The sequence below is a fragment of the Lactuca virosa genome, chromosome 8, assembly GCF_052849685.1.
Source record: "Lactuca virosa cultivar CGN04683 chromosome 8, Lactuca_virosa_CGN04683_v6, whole genome shotgun sequence".
Taxonomy (NCBI): Eukaryota; Viridiplantae; Streptophyta; class Magnoliopsida; order Asterales; family Asteraceae; genus Lactuca; species Lactuca virosa.
In genome coordinates this window covers 298,051,774-298,068,850 of record NC_136433.1, presented here as the reverse complement: position 1 = coordinate 298,068,850, position 17,077 = coordinate 298,051,774, and positions in this window count along the sequence as shown.

The window sequence follows — 17,077 nt, the reverse complement described above, 5'->3', positions numbered from 1 at the left end:
GGGGTATAGGTTAAATCTTATCATTTGGTGTAACCAGAGTCTCCTGGAGGGAAAGCATGAGATTTTTGAATAGATCTATTCGGGACTGACAATCCCACACCTAAACTGCTAGCTACAGTTAGGCAGGCATGCTTGGGGTGACAAATATCATATCGTCCGACGCCTGAAGAACGTCGTAGAGATCAACAGTCATATCAAGCATGGTTATACGACTCACAATAGTATAAACTAACCTTTTTGTTTACGGGATTTCATTCTTCTTTAGTTTTATTTTCATTAATGGAACTACTTCATACTACAACTGGAGGATTCCAGGGAATTCAACTCACGGTTTTATTTTAATTAATAAAACTTCTATACACACTAGTGATAGCCAGGGTTTTCATACAAAAGGGTTTTCATTCAAAACAACATTATACAATACATCTGGTGGTAACCAGGCATACAAACTAATACATTATGGAACACTGTAACGAACTAATATGTTAGAAAATACTGGATTTTCTTGGAAACATACAAACATTTTCACTGATTCATTAACATGTTTTCATTACAAAAACATGCTTACGAACTCACCAGCTTAATGCTGATACACTTTTCAAAACCGCTTGTATTCTCAGGAAATCAGTAGACAGGTACTCTTGCAGCTTTTGAGAAGACGGAGCGTATAGAGTCACGTCTTTATATTTTTGCTACTTTTGAATGTATATAAATATGAATCAAACTGATGTAAATACCTTTTATATATTCAATGTAATGGTTGTGTTTACTTTGATTACTATGATGCAATTGTTGTGATACTATACATGACGTCCACCACCCCCGAACGTTTCCGTCGTTTCGGATTGGGGGTGTGACAGTATCATTTCATCTAGAGTCGGGCAGACATAAAAACTAACAAACTCCTTGATATTAGATCTCAGCATGACATGGTATCTGGTCTTCCTCATCTCCTCATCTGTCGCATACTGTGGTACCAACAAAGCTCTCTCTCTGAACTTGGCGGTGATCGTCGCTACAGTCTCGATCGTCTGTCTCATGTCCAAAAACTCTCGCTAACTGCTGCACCTCAACAGCCGGTGCAAACTCTACTCGAAATTGGGTCACAAAGTCTAGCTAGGTCATGGCCTCAATGGTTGGGGCTCCCAAAACATAGCCGACCTCCTCCCACCAATCGCGGGCTCGCTCCCTCAAACATCCTGCAACAAACCTCACCTTCCACCCCTCGGGGCAGAAGCTTGTTATATGGGCACACTCAATATCAATTATCCATAGTCTGAATGCAATGGGGTCCTTCACCCCGAAGAAATCCGGTGCCCCACATCCCATGAAATACTTGAAGGAGAGTGTGCGGGTCTCAGACTGGCTAGCGGCTAGATCGACCCTGAAAATCCAAAGTCTTTCCTCCATCAGCTCCATGATACCTTCCTTGATCGACCCGAACATCACCGGGGTCGCATCAAGGATGCCTCTAGTAATCTCAGACATAATGAAATCTCGTAAGCCCTCATCAATTGGTTCGAAGCCCGTGCCCAAACCATATCCAGATCTTGAACCTCCCGCTCCATGACGTGTCACCACCATACTGAAACATAACCATATAAACAGTTAGCATACACACGAGAAGGTTCACACTCTCGAGCTCCCTAGATTCACCGTGGTCTTCCTGGTCTCGGGTATAAATCTTGTGCTTTCAGTAGTACGGGCCCAATACTAGCTTCAAAACCTATTTATACCTTCCTCAAGGACTACCCCGACTCTTCCAAGTCACTCTTCCCAACTGATACGTTCCTCAAACTATAAGGCGTCCAATACACCAAAGCATCTCACAGGGACTCCATAAGACTCCCTTCCTCACCCCTTTCTGCTATCAGTTCTAGAAGGAACTTCCACAAATACTACCTAACTACTGCATGAACACAATTACATACTATTAGTACTAGATAATTCTTCGAATGACAGGTCCCACACTACAACGGTTGGAATCAAACAAGAGTTGCGCAATAGGGTTAACCCTATCCTTCTGGAATTATCCAATACAACAATATGTAATCCAACACATTAATCCGCTAATTAGCTAGTATCAACAGAATTTCCTAAAGCACAAAACATGTAGCATTTGAGCATCAAACAATTCAACTCAAAACATACCATATACAAGCCATCCTAACAAGTAACTGATATGATACTAGTATGCAAACCTAAAAGCTCATACCAATAGACACTTAAAGGCATCTCTCCTAGCATTCTATCATGCAATTCTAAGCAGATCCTTAGCCCCTAATCTAGCATGCAATTCTCATGTCATAACATGAAACATATAACTTTTATGGGTATTTTAGGCAGACTTACTTGAGCTCGACTGATTGCACGCATCACACCCCTTTCTTTTATTAAAATCCTTAGATCAAAATGTTTCTTTTTATGGAAAAAAATCTACCAAACCCTCGATTTGAGTCCAGGCACACCCGAGAGTATGCCCGAATCTCTCAAACCAAGGCTCTGATACCAACTTGTAACGACCCAAAAATACGGATAAAATTTTGTTTTTAAATTCATTCAATTCATAAGAAACTGATATCAAAATAGTCAAAAGAGTATCATAATAAAATGTTATCAGAGTACAAATTCCCAAAATCTCTTAATGTAGAACCATAGGGTGATGCGGTGCGATCAAGTCGGGCCCTTCCCTTTCGAGCTGGAAGTACATGAAACATAAACTAAAAACTATAAGTACAAAGCTTAATGAGTTCCCCCAAAATACAACATACTAAACAAACATACTGCCAAACATATCTGGGTGCTGGCCTACCTCTTCGGTCTATTTCAACCGGATATTATCAAGCATATCTGGGTGCTTTCCTACCCCTTCGGTCTATTTCAACCGGATACTATCAATCATATTTGAGTGCTTGCAATCCCCTTTGGTCTATTTTAACTGGATATTGGGTCTATTTCACCCCTACTACTACCACATAATATCATAACATGAATCACATATTCATCAAACAAATACATGCATAAATGACAATTGTCACAAAGACCATCATCACACTACATCATAAACTAGTGGGTCGGCATTGGTGCCTTCGACCCACGGATACTGCGAAAGAAGGGTCACCTCAGACTGAAGATATCAATCACACTCGGGCTGCTGACTCGCGGAATCCTCTCACTAGATCACAACTATAAAACCCTAATTAGGAATTAGGTTAATAGTCTAACCTAAGAGTCCAAACCCTAACCTTGACTTAAAGACAAGGGTCACTTAACCCTTGCCTTAATAGGCTTACCTCACCAAGACCCAAATTCATATTAGTCCAAAAAGGCTTTCTAAGCCCAACTAAAAGACCATAAGGCCCATTATAGGCCCAAGAGCTCCTAGAATGGCCTAATGCCCAAAAATGCCATGTTACAACATAAAGGTCCGAGGCCCAGTTCTAGACAAGGAGAAGGCCCCAACAAAGCTCAAGCCCAAAATCACATAAGCCCACTTTTTGCGTACGCACGACGTACTCGGCTTGTACGCCCAACGTACGCTGGTGTTGATCCGGAGTTAGGACGTTGGCCCAGTACACACAGCGTACACTGGAGTACGCATGACGTACTGGTCAGCCAACCCAAAAAAACTCCCATGACTTAATCCATTAAGCCTTAACGTCCAAAACTCAGATCGAAGTTCATAATAACATCTTAAGCCATAAAGTTGCAAACATTATGCTTTTGCATGCATGGATGAGGCTCAAACAATGAATTAAATCCATTAACTCACTTGGATGGTCACTAACACTTGCATGGCTGAGTCTTGACCACCAAGATATGATTTTTATGACTCAAAACACTTCCAAGAGTCCAAAAGGACATCTCAAATGGCTTGGAATTGCTCATACTCCAAGAAACCAGGCTATGGGACCAAAAGATGCTATAATCTACTCTAAACTTGTATCTAAGCTTATAATGATCAAGGTTCAAACTTTCTACTGCATAAACTCTGGATCTACAAGCTCATTCTTCTCCTTTGCTTCTTCCTAAACCTCCTTTTTCTTCAAAACCACCAAAGAACACCAAAACACTCAAGGTAATTTCAAATATGCACTCAAGAAGGACAGGGTTCGAGATTGACACTAAAAGGGAAATGGAGGTTGAAAGGGTAATGAGCTTGAGGGACTTAAGGACTTTAAATATGGTGCAAACCCTAAAAATTAGGGTTTTCCCATGGCTTGAGTACGCCCTGCATACGCCCAACATATGCCAGGGATCACCTGATGATGCACATGCAAGGAGTACGTCGTGCCTACCAAGTGTACGCCCAACGTACTCACGAGTCCCCCACCACCTTTTTACTTGAACTAAAACAGAATGAATCATTAACTTTATACCTAGCGACTCGGGTACTACAAATAATAAGCCCCTTAGCTCACATATTATTTCCAATAACACAAAATGCCCGATGACACTAAAATCACCAACAATCCTCCCCTATTTTAGTGTACCCCATAAACCAACATAAAATTAATCTAAACAAACCAAATCATTACATAAATGAAAATGTCGAAACAATTGAATTCTCATCTTAGTATCAAACAATTTAAATACTCGAGAATCGGGGTGTTCTAAGAACTGAACCCTCAACCCAACTAAATATCTGAAAGTAAAATACATACTAATTTATTGAACTTTCTATAAAAAAAACTTGACACAATTATAAAGCCGTGTGTCCTAATCCTCTCATGATTGTATCAATGCCAAGTCTACAACCTCTTGAAATGCGGCTACACTTCACAATCATGTAGATAATTCCTTTAGTTCATGTATCTGCACATACATTTTATCAAAGGGATTATTAAGAAGTTAAACTTCAACTTGGTCAACTATAGAACTGAACACATACCTGGGATGAATACTTACCGCGTTCCAATCTATAAGTGTGATATTTCAATATTGAATTCAACTCCCAATATCATATTAGAAGGGAATCGGGTATTTCATCATTACAAAATTAGATGGACTTTAATCTTATCCTAATAACAGACTTGTGCACTAAGTCTCTTGTCATACCTTTAGTCGAGTGATCTGCCAAATTTTGTTGCGATTTCACAAACTCAACCGAAATCACACCATATGATTAACTCTCTAATCATATTGTGTAATCATATGGTGTCTAACACCTAAGTGTCTAGACTTCCTCTTATAAAGATGGCCATACCTCAGCCAAGGAAGCAACATTATCACAACGGATAAATATAGATGCTATCGAATTTGACCACAAAGGAATCTCAAGTAGTAAATTCCTTAGCCACTCTACTTATTTACCAGTAGTAGCTAATGCAAAAAATTCAGATTCCATTGTCGAGTTTGTAATGAACGTTTGCTTCTTTGAAGCCCAAGAAATGGCACCTCCCCCAAGCAAGAATACACAACCAGTAATTGAGGAATGATCTTCCATGTTGGTTATCCAACTTGCATCAGAATGACCTTCTAAACCAAAGGACTTCCCAAGTAACTAAAGACATAATCCATGGTTCCCTAGAGATACTTAAACACTCTATGATATTATTGTTGAGCACTAGGATTACTAGTGTACTTGCTCAACTTTCCAACAACAAAAGCAATGTCAGGTCTGGACTTTTCATGACATACATCAAGCTACCAATAACCTGCACGAGACGAGCATAGGACTTCTCCTATTTGATCCTGATCATGCCATTGGTTATATCGTCCTTAAGGTCAGCCAAAGCGAAACGAGCACTGGAGAGAACAGTCCTGGAACCTGCACGATATACAAGGATCCTGATGAGATCAAGGATCCTAAGACAACAACTCAAAATCGAAAAGAAAGAAAGAGATACATGTAGCTATAGAAGTTGTGTTGGAAGATCCTTCTTGGAGACCAAATTGATCAAGCCTGAGAAATCTATCTGCATCCGGTATGGAAAAAAATTAGTAATCTTATCCTCCGTGTCCTCAGTAGCAGCAATGAGCTCCCCGAACTTGAAACATGTAACAGAAGGAACAAAATATGAATAAGATTTCAGGATCGCAAGGAAAAATATTGAAATCCTACCCTTCTTAACCCAATATTTGGGTAAGAGATCTCCGCCAGGGATGGAGTCACGCCCGACGAAGAAGTATCTCCCCTTCAAAGCCCCATCATTGTGTTTTGTTTTTAACACAAGAGGAGGCTTGCCGCTCTTGACCTTGAACAGGAAGCGGGAATTGCCAAAAATTAAGAGATCATAAAAATGGGCCAATTCAGCCAGACCCATGCCAAGATCTTGTGTCTGATTCAGAAACTCAACCCAGTACAAGATCCTCCAAATGATAGGCATCATTTGGACGAAAGAAAGTTTTGTGATCCCAAAAAACTATGAGATCACACCAGAAAATGTATATTTAAGGCCCAAAATAGAGAAGGGGTACTCCGGAAAGCACACCTGAGAAGGGGAGGTGAAGTCTGGTTGGATCAAAGGATCATAAGGCCTGAAGACTACTTCAAGAGGGAAGACACCACTAGTCTTCAACACTTCGATATCACCATCATCGAAGAAGCATGTCTCGTCATAGGACAAGACCTTTTGATTTGTGAAATCGTCCTCAGGAAGACCTAGGATCTTATTGCGAGAAACAACCATCTTTTTACCCATGATCGAAAAAGTGGAGAAAGGAGATTGAGTAAAGAGCAGTGTTGTAAAACTCGCCGAGTTGGCCGATTACTCCTCCGAGTACTCGCTACTCGGCCCCTTACCGAGGCGAGTTACAAAATCCCGAGTACTCCTCGATCGGCCCCTTACTGAACTGAGCAGTGTTGTAAAACCCGGTCAACTCGGTGATTAATATGTATAATATACTTAATGATTTATTATTTAACACAAACACATTTGATTATTACTACATATATATCTTAAATTTTTAGTAATTATTCACGAAGTGAGACCATTATGTGTTTTTCGGTTTTTGTGTATTCACATTTATCTAATTTTGTTATATATTTCAATCAACTTAAGATTTTAACTTATGATTTTGACATATATAAGTTCCCTAAAAATATTTGTACATGAATTATCGAATCCGAGTACTCCCGAGTACTCCTGAGTACTCGCTACTCGGTAGTCGGCCGAACAGGTACCGAATAACGAGTTCTACAACCTTGGTAAAGAGAATATTACCTTTATCGAAATCACTGATAACACGAGGAAAGCAAAGAAAATCGAAACGAATAGGAGATTAAAGGACTGATCACTTCTATTTATACTGAGGAATTGAAGCTGATTTGACTGTTAACGGCTAGTTATCTACCCGTTGGATTTCAAAATTACCTAGCTATTACCATTATTATTTTTATTAATATTTATAACGGTTATATTTTGTTCATAACTATCACGTGTGCAGAAGTAGTCAAGGGAAGACGAATTCTCAACGAAGAATCATCTCAACTATGCTAAAGACCCGGAATACTTAGTCAAATAATGTTCAAGAAGCTGGTCATAGAGGATCCCGGAAATATCGGACATCTTGTTGGATAGTTTAGACTATAAATTGACACTTGTACTTCGCACACAACACACTGTTTTTTATTCTAAGCTTACTCTACGAAATTGTTCATTTGTTCTTACTTAAATATTCTCTATAAACATCATTTTACATTAATAAAATCATCAAGGCAGGTGATCATTATCACCTCCCAAGGTTTTGTGCCGGAGATCCTAGCAAGGATCAAGGGTTTTCCTTGTAAACCATTGTGTCACTTTCTTTTATCATTTGCTATTACACAATCTGAACATCACAGCCTCTCATTCAATTTGGTTGATTAGTACTTGTGTAATTTTTGACCAAAACAGTGATGATTGTGGAGGTGATGTTGGTGGTGGTGTTATGGGCAATAAAATAATTTGTTAAATAATTTTTTGAATAAATTAATTATATAACTCATTATATAATAAATAAAATTATTTAAAAGTTTTGTTTTAACTAACTACGCAACAAAAGCATACCTTAGGGACTCTCATAGTTAGAAAAATATATTAGGATAGTCTAATATACTCTTATTTTTTAGATTGTTTGCATCATATGGCCCACCTTAGGGGGTGTTTGGGATTGCTTTTTAACCTAAAAAATCATTTTCAACAAAAAGACTTTTTGACTTATAGCTTTTGCCAAAAGATGGTTTTAAAATGTGTTTGGATTAACTTTTGAGGAAGGAAATGTCAAAAAGCCAAAAGTCACCAAAAGTCACCAAAAGTCACAAATCCTAGCTTTTAAAACCCCTTCTTTTTCTTCTTACCAAAAAGTCATTTTAAAAAGACTTTTAGATTTACCAAACACCTTTTTAAACTTTTAGCTTTTTGAAAAAACCAAAAGTCCAAAAAATCACTTTGAAAAGGAATTCCAAACACCCTTTTAACCTTAAAACTTTGATTGCCTTTCTCTTTCTCACAAATGTTAGACCAAAAAGACCAACCCCTTTTTCTCCTTCTCCTTTTTCACCGGATGACACCTTTCTCAATCTCTTGATGGATCATCTCTACGACATACTCTCTCTCCCCCTTTTGTCTACCCACATTATCTTTTTTTTTTTTTTTGAGTTAACTACTTTATCCCAACCAACTTTTTGGTTTTGGTTTAAATGGTCTCTAAACTTAATTTTTTGCTTTCAAGAGGCACAAAATTGATATTGACCTGCTTATGTTTAAATGGTCTCTAAATTTAATTTTTTGCTTTCAAGAGGGACAAAATTGATATTGACCTGCTTATTCCGTCACTATTACCTATTGTATCCGGTTACCAAACTACAAACCCATTTTCGTGATTTGGCTACTACAATTCCATAACTATTTCCTTTAAAAGTGGACGAATAAATATTTTCCTGAAACATCGGCGCTTAAACCCTAAAAACTGAGCTGCTTTCCTCAACATAAACCCTTTTTTCATTTTTTAGAGGTTGAAATAAAACACATTGCCACTAACATAGAGATTGTTGTCTCCAATGATGTATCTTCTCTACGAATCTGTGCCTCGATACGAACTGTTTTTGGCCCACAGTATGGATGAAATCGGGCAGAACACATAAGTTGTTCATAACCGATCAGTAGTTGATCTTAATCAATTTGGAATGGTTGTAAGGATTGCCACTTTTTATCTATTTGAATCAGCGTTGATGTTCTCAACTAATACAATGTAGTCTCTAAAGGTACCTGCATATATGTATCGATATCCTTTGTTTGAATGATTTCGTTTGGTTAACATGTGGAGACTAATGAAATTTCTGTGTCATTCGTGATTTTACTGAAAGTTGCGAGTTTCTCATGCTCCTTCAAATTTTCACAGAAGATATAATATAATAACACCTTCATTGAAATGCGGGCTGATTTTTCTTTCATCTTTTATTGGACGTGTATTTGCTAAAAACAAGGGTCGGATGGCTCGATATCTAGCAAACAAGTGTTCTATTATTGCTTTTCAGGTGAGTTTGGGGTTGTTTAAGAAGATTTTTGCTTTGTTTATATGTGTTTGTGGGCATGTGGCTCATGATTTTCTTTTTCTTGATATTGATAGGGAAAAGGACGACACTATTTGGTGATAAACTTTGTGAACAAGTTGAGGAGTGGCTTGATTTGATGACACAGGTGCTAATCCTTGTAAAAATATTGATGTTGTAACGCCCCGAGTCTCAGGTATTGTTTAAAGAAGATTTATGGGGTAAAGCTCTACTCGACGAGTTGGTTGACCTACTCGTCGAGTAGGTGTGGGGTGGGAACGCGTATTAAGTGACCTACTCGACGAGTCCATATTTGGACTCGGCGAGTAGGAGCTGGCGATGGAAACCCTAAATTCTGGGGTTGCACCCCTATTTAAGGGAACCTTAGCCTCCCTTGGGCCTCTTTACAATTCTAGAGAGTCCTTAAAACCCTAATACGTGTGTGTGTGTGTGTGCCATTGTGTGATTGAAGCTTGAAAATAGGATTTTGGAGGGGGAAGGCTTAGAAGAGAAGGATATTGGAGCAAGTGGAGTGTGGGAATCAGCTCTTATCTCAGTTGCCATCTTCTGGAGGTAACCAAATCGCCTTTTTCCTTGTGAATCTCTTCTATTGGTTGAGTTCTAGGGTTTTGATGAAATATTAAGTTGAAAGGACCAGTCGGAGCCTGTAAGTAAACCCCAAAATACCATACAGTTATTTGATATTCTGATATGTTAGAACAGCATGCTAGTGCTAGGCTAGGGATCTTCAGGAATCGCATGATAGATCTGCCTGATTGTATGATACCTAATAGCCTAGGGTTTCTTGTATATGGGATTGACATCATAACTGTAGATGTTTAGTGTATGCATTATGGCTGTGTATAGTTAAGATCTTATAGCCTGAGAATGTCTGATTCGACCTTAGGGTGGGATTGGATATTCGAAAGTCTATCGGGTCCAGCGTTATGTGCGGCTAGCATACACTAGCGCTGCAGGGGCTGATGGAAGTTCCATGTGGGTGTGAGTTGTGCCGAGCCGTGGGATCAGTTGTGAGATAGGCGATGTCCCCTAGTAGTGAGGGTTGAACGCGCATTATGTTGAGTATAGTTTTAGGGCGTTGTGATGATACTTGAGACAAATATGGGTAGGTGTGGAAGGTAGTATGGGCCCGTACTACTGGAAGCACAGGACCCATACGCGTAGCAAGGAAGTCACAACCCCTAGGATTTGTGGGTTTCGGTCTCACGATATTATGTTATTTATCTGATGATTTATATATTTCAGTATGGTGGTGATGAGACGTGTTGCTTCTGGATCCGGATCAGGATCAGGATCGGGGTCGGGAGACGGAGAGTTGGAGGTGCCGGTAGCACCTGAGCCCGTGGTACAGATAGGGACCGAGGAATTGGATGCCAGGATTCGGGAGATCATGCACGATGAGGTCGCTGCGGCCTTCCGAGCGCAGCTACCAGAGATGTTTGGGTCGATCAAGACCGCGATGGTCGAGTATTTTGATGAGCGATATGCCGCTCTGGCAGAGACAGCAGCCGCTGCAGCCGCTTCGGCTGTAACTGCGGCAGGGGCTGGAGGAGGAGCCGACAGGGCTTTCCAGTACCGGGACTTTGATAATACGAAGCCCCCGACATTTGATGGTACACAGGATGTGATCAGAGCTATGCGGTGGTTGTCTGACGTGGAAGGCTGTTTCTTCACGTGCTCATGCCCTGCTGACCATAAGGTCAGGTGTGCCCTGAACCTGCTTAGGCTCGAGGCAAAGGATTGGTGGAGATTGACGACAGGTTCATATTCTGATGATCAGCGGGCCGCTATTACTTGGGAGCAGTTCTGGGATATGTTTCGTACCCGCTACGTTCTACGCGTGGAACGGGAGCGGCTTGGTCAGGAGTTTTTGACTTTGAGGCAGGATGGGGAGTCTGTGATGGAGATTACCCGGATGTTCACTAAGAGGGCTATGTTTTGCCCGAAGTTTGCATCAGAGCAGTCTCAGATGACCCGTTATCTGAGTATGCTCAAGACGGATATACGGCAGTTTGTGGCTACACAGCGTTGTGAGACCCTCCTGGATCTACAGGAAGCCGCGAGGCGGCATGAGTTGGAGTTAGAGCTGCAACTGAAGGAGCAACGTCAGACACCGGCACAGTCTCAGCCGGCGCCTAAGCGGTCTAAGACCGCTGATACTCGGTCTGGGATTCAGCAGAGCCGCACTTGTGGAAAGTGTGGCGGGGGTCATTCGGGAGTTTGTCGAGCGGGAGGTGGGTGCCACAAATGTGGCAAGGAGGGGCACTATGCCAGGGACTGCCGTCAGTCCGCCCCTCCAGCAGATATGAGGATTTGTTACCATTGTCATCAGGTTGGTCATGTGAAGACCAACTGTCCGCAGCTCGCCGCCAAGCCGGCGCTGGGTTCCGCGCCAGCTACTGTGAGGATTGGAGATGGGAGGCCAGTCAAGGTGGAGCCTCCGAAGGCTCAGGGTCGCGCCTTCCAGCTCATGGCCGAGGAGGCCAAGGAAGCACCGGATGTGGTTGCTGGTACGTTTCTTTTCTCTGTCTCAGTTATTATTTTGGTGTTATGCTTATTGATTGTACCTGTGGTTAGGTACGTTTTTAGTGAATTCTTTGCCCGCTTTGGTATTATTTGACTCAGGGGCGAGTCGGTCGTTTGTGTCTCAGACCTTCTCTAGAGGGTTCAGTGTGTTGATAGATGATCTTGAGTGTCCGTTGCGAGTTTCGATCGCCAACGAGCACGGGGTTTCTGCTTCTTCGGTCTACCGAGGATGCGAGTTGGAGATTTTCGGGGTGTCTTTCCCGATAGATTTGATTCCTATCCCCAGGGGGGATGTATGCGTAATTGTAGGGATGAATTGGCTTAGCCGTTTTGGCGCCATGATCGACTGTGAGGGACAGCGGGTGGTGGTTCGAACCCCAAGTGGGGGAGAACTGGAAGTATATGGTGAGGGCACCAGGTCGGGATCAGGGTTTTGTTCGGCGGCCAGGGCTCGACAGTATATTCAGCACGGGTGTGCCGGTTATTTGGCGTATGTGGTAGATACGCGGGTTAGAGAGCAGCTCTCAGTTCAGAGGTCCCTGTGGTTAGAGAGTTTGCTGATGTGTTTCCGGAGGAGTTACCCGGAGTGCCTCCGGTGAGGCATGTTGAGTTTAGGATTGATCTAGTGTCAGGTGCGGCCCCTATCGCCAAGGCACCGTACCGTTTGGCACCGCCAGAGATGCAGGAGCTATCATCTCAGTTGCAGGAGCTGCTGGGTAAGCAGTTTATTCGTCCGAGTAGCTCACCCTGGGGAGCACCGATCCTTTTCGTCAGGAAGAAGGACGGTTCGCACATGATCTGCATCGACTATAGGGAGCTGAACAAGTTAACGGTGAAGAACCGTTATCCGCTCCCGAGGATAGACGATCTTTTCGACCAGCTGCAGGGTGCATCTTGGTTTTCCAAGATTGATTTGAGATCAGGATACCACCAGGTCAGGGTGAGGGAGGAAGACGTGGAGAAGACCGCGTTCCAGACTCGTTATGGTCATTACGAGTTCGTGGTGATGCCGTTTGGACTCACCAACGCGCCAGCAGTGTTCATGGATCTGATGAACCGAGTCTGCAGGCCGATGCTCGATCGCTCGGTTATTGTGTTTATAGATGATATCTTGGTGTATTCCAAGACCCGAGAGCAGCATGAGGAGCATCTCAGGGAGCTGTTGGAGGTACTGCGACGAGAACGGCTTTATGCCAAGTTCTCGAAGTGTGAGTTTTGGTTGCGAGAGGTTCAGTTCCTCGGACATCTCGTTAACCAGGATGGGATTTTGGTCGATCCGGCCAAGGTGGAGGTGGTTATGCAGTGGGAGACTCCGAGATCTCCCTCAGAGATCAGGAGTTTCTTGGGTTTAGCAGGGTATTATCGGAGATTCATTCGTGATTTCTCCAAGGTTGTCGTACCCCTCACTCGTCTAACGAGGAAGGGAGTGGATTTTCGGTGGGGCCCTGAGCAGCAGAGGGCGTTTGAGACCCTCCGGCAGCGGTTATGCGAGGCGCCAGTGTTGACACTCCCCGAGGGAGTGGAGGATTTCGTGGTATATTGTGATGCGTCCATCACAGGCTTAGGGGCAGTCCTCATGCAGAGGGGACGAGTGATAGCTTATGCTTCGCGGCAGTTAAAGCCGCATGAGACGAGATACCCCACGCACGATCTTGAGTTGGGAGCGGTGGTCTTCGCTCTCAAGATTTGGAGGCACTATCTGTACGGGGTCTGTTGTACCATATACACGGATCACAAGAGTTTGAGGCACATTATGGATCAACCAAACCTGGATATGAGGCAGCGCAGGTGGCTGGATGTAGTCAAGGACTATGATTATGAGATCCTTTACCATCCTGGTAAAGCGAATGTGGTTACAGATGCTCTGAGCCGCAAGTCAGCTGGGTCCTCGACCCCAGCCAGGTGTATGAGGATAACGGTGGATTCCCCGCTGGTGGGTCTGGTCAGGGATGCTCAGATTGAGGGTATGAGGCCAGAGAACTGGAAGTTGGAGAAGATTAAGGGCGAAAGCGCTCGGTTTGTTCAGGATAGCCGCGGATTGTTGACCCGTTACGGTCGGGTTTGGGTCCCGATGACCGGAGGGGTCCGGCAGACAGTGATGGAGGAGGCTCATAAGTCTCGCTTCTCTATTCATCCGGGAGCCACCAAGATGTACCGTGATCTGTGTTCGAGTTATTGGTGGTCTGGCATGAAGCGAGATATCTCTTGGTTTGTTGAGAGGTGCTTGACCTGTAGGATGGTCAAGGCCGAGCACCAGAGGCCGCATGGTAAGTTGCAGCCCCTGGAGATTCCCATGTGGAAATGGGAACGGATCACGATGGATTTCATCACGAAGTTGCCAAAGACGACAAAGGGTTTCGATGCTATATGGGTCATCGTGGATCGATTGACCAAGAGTGCCCATTTTCTAGCTATACGGGAGAGTTCGTCGGCGGAGAAGTTGGTCGACCTATATGTCCGCGAGATTGTCTCTCGCCATGGGGTTCCAGTTTCCATAGTTTCCGATCGGGATGTCCGATTTACTTCCCGTTTTTGGCAGAAGTTCCATGAGGAACTAGGTACGAGGCTGCATTTCAGTACAGCGTTCCATCCGCAGACTGATGGGCAGAGTGAGCGGACCATTCAGACCCTCGAAGATATGTTGAGGGCGTACGTCATTGATTTCGGTGGGAGTTGGGATTCCCACCTACCGCTTGTAGAGTTCGCCTACAACAACAGCTATCATTCCAGTATTGGCGCTCCGCCTTTCGAGCTGTTGTATGGGCGGAAGTGTAGGACCCCAGTCTGCTGGGGCGAGATTGGGCACAGGGTGATGGGTCGGACAGAGGTAGTTCTGCAAACTACCAAGATGATACAGCAGATTAGACAGCGACTGCAGACCGCTCAGAGTCGGCAGAAAAGTTATGCCGACCGACGCCGATCTGAGCTGGAATTTCAGGTGGGTGACATGGTTCTCCTGAAGGTCTCACCCTGGAAGGGAGTGATCCGCTTCAGGAAGAGGGGGAAATTGGGTCCCCGTTACATCGGGTCGTTCAGGATTGTTGCCAGGGTTGGCAAGGTGGCTTATATGCTAGAGCTTCCGGAGGAGCTCAGCTGGATCCACATCACATTCCATGTTTCGCAATTACGAAAATGCGTTATGGACCAAGAGGCAGTGGTAGCATTGGATGACATTCAGATCGATGAGCGCCTGAACTATGTGGAGAGGCCTGTGGCTATCTTGGAAAGGAAGAGGAAGATTCTGCGGAATAAGGAAATACCTTTAGTAAAGGTACAGTGGGAACATCAGAGGGGATCCGAGTGGACATGGGAGCCGGAAGCAGAGATGCGCGAGCATTACCCGACATTGTTTATTCCAGCGGACTTCGAGGGCGAAGTCTAGTTCACGTGGGGGAGAGTTGTAACGCCCCGAGTCTCAGGTATTGTTTAAAGAAGATTTATGGGGTAAAGCTCTACTCGACGAGTTGGTTGACCTACTCGTCGAGTAGGTGCGGGGTGGGAACGCGTATTAAGTGACCTACTCGACGAGTCCATATTTGGACTCGGCGAGTAGGAGCTGGCGATGGAAACCCTAAATTCTGGGGTTGCACCCCTATTTAAGGGAACCTTAGCCTCCCTTGGGCCTCTTTACAGTTCTAGAGAGTCCTTAAAACCCTAATACGTGTGTGTGTGTGTGTGCCATTGTGTGATTGAAGCTTGAAAAGAGGATTTTGGAGGGGGAAGGCTTAGAAGAGAAGGATATTGGAGCAAGTGGAGTGTGGGAATCAGCTCTTATCTCAGTTGCCATCTTCTGGAGGTAACCAAATCGCCTTTTTCCTTGTGAATCTCTTCTATTGGTTGAGTTCTAGGGTTTTGATGAAATATTAAGTTGAAAGGACGAGCTAGGGGCTAGATCTGAGGTTGTAACTTCAGTTCTGGACCCTCCTTGGATTCTAGAATCATAAAGTTGTTGTATTGGTTGTGATTGAGGTCCCTCTTGGACTTGAAGCTCCATTAAGAACTTGAAATAGACATTTAGAGCCTTTATAGCCATACATGCACGTAAAGTTTGCAACTTTACGTGATAAGTATGTCCTAGAAGCTTGGATCTGTGATTTGGAGCCGCTGCATGGCTCAAAACAAGTCTGTATGGAAAGTGGACTGAATGGACTCGGCGAGTCGCAAGGTTGACTCGGCGAGTCACATGAAGATGGTCGTGAACTCGACGAGTTGGATGAACAACTCGGTGAGTCCGATGAAGATCACCATAAGACTCGACGAGTTGAAGAACAACTTGGCGAGTCGGATGAGTTTTCCCTAGGATATGTATGCGTGTGTATCCGTCGAGTTGTAAGGAGGGAACTCGACAGATGGCCTGAAATTTTGATCGGAAATCGATGGAACTCGACGAGTCACCCCGATGACTCGGCGAGTGGGATGTGCTTCAAGGCACTCGGCGAGTAGCCGAGGATACTCGGCGAGTTGGGGTCAACATGGACTGTTGACCTTGACTGAGGACTTTGACTTTGAACAGGGGCTGACTGGTGGATTATGGAGTACCTTATATGGTTAAGTACTTATGGGTATATTGTATTATGGTCATAGGTGGTGGAGCCTGTGTCAAGTGATCCGAGAGTTGGAGTTTATCTTCTGAGTCGACATCTGCGAGGTGAGTTATCCTCACTTTATCGATAGGGTCTACGGCACCAAGGCCGGCCCTTTATGATTTACATCCGGGTTTAGGATGGTTGCTATGTTAGATTTCATCCTGGTTTAGGATGGTTGCTATGCTAGAGATCGGTTAGATCGGTTGTTATGGTATGCTACATATGAATTTTGGTCTGTTAGATCGGAATCAGGATAGATAGTATGTTATGTTTTTATGATCCGTAAGGATTAGTATGTAGTGACCTGCTAGGTCGGTACTCTAGTTACGAGAGGATTCTATAGTTGATGATCAGTGTGACAGATATGTTGATGTTTGTATATGCTAGTATGTGATAGTTATGCGCACATGGTTAATTGCTTGTTGGTTGGGTTGAGGCGGTCCTGCTTTGTGCTGAAGGCCAACATACC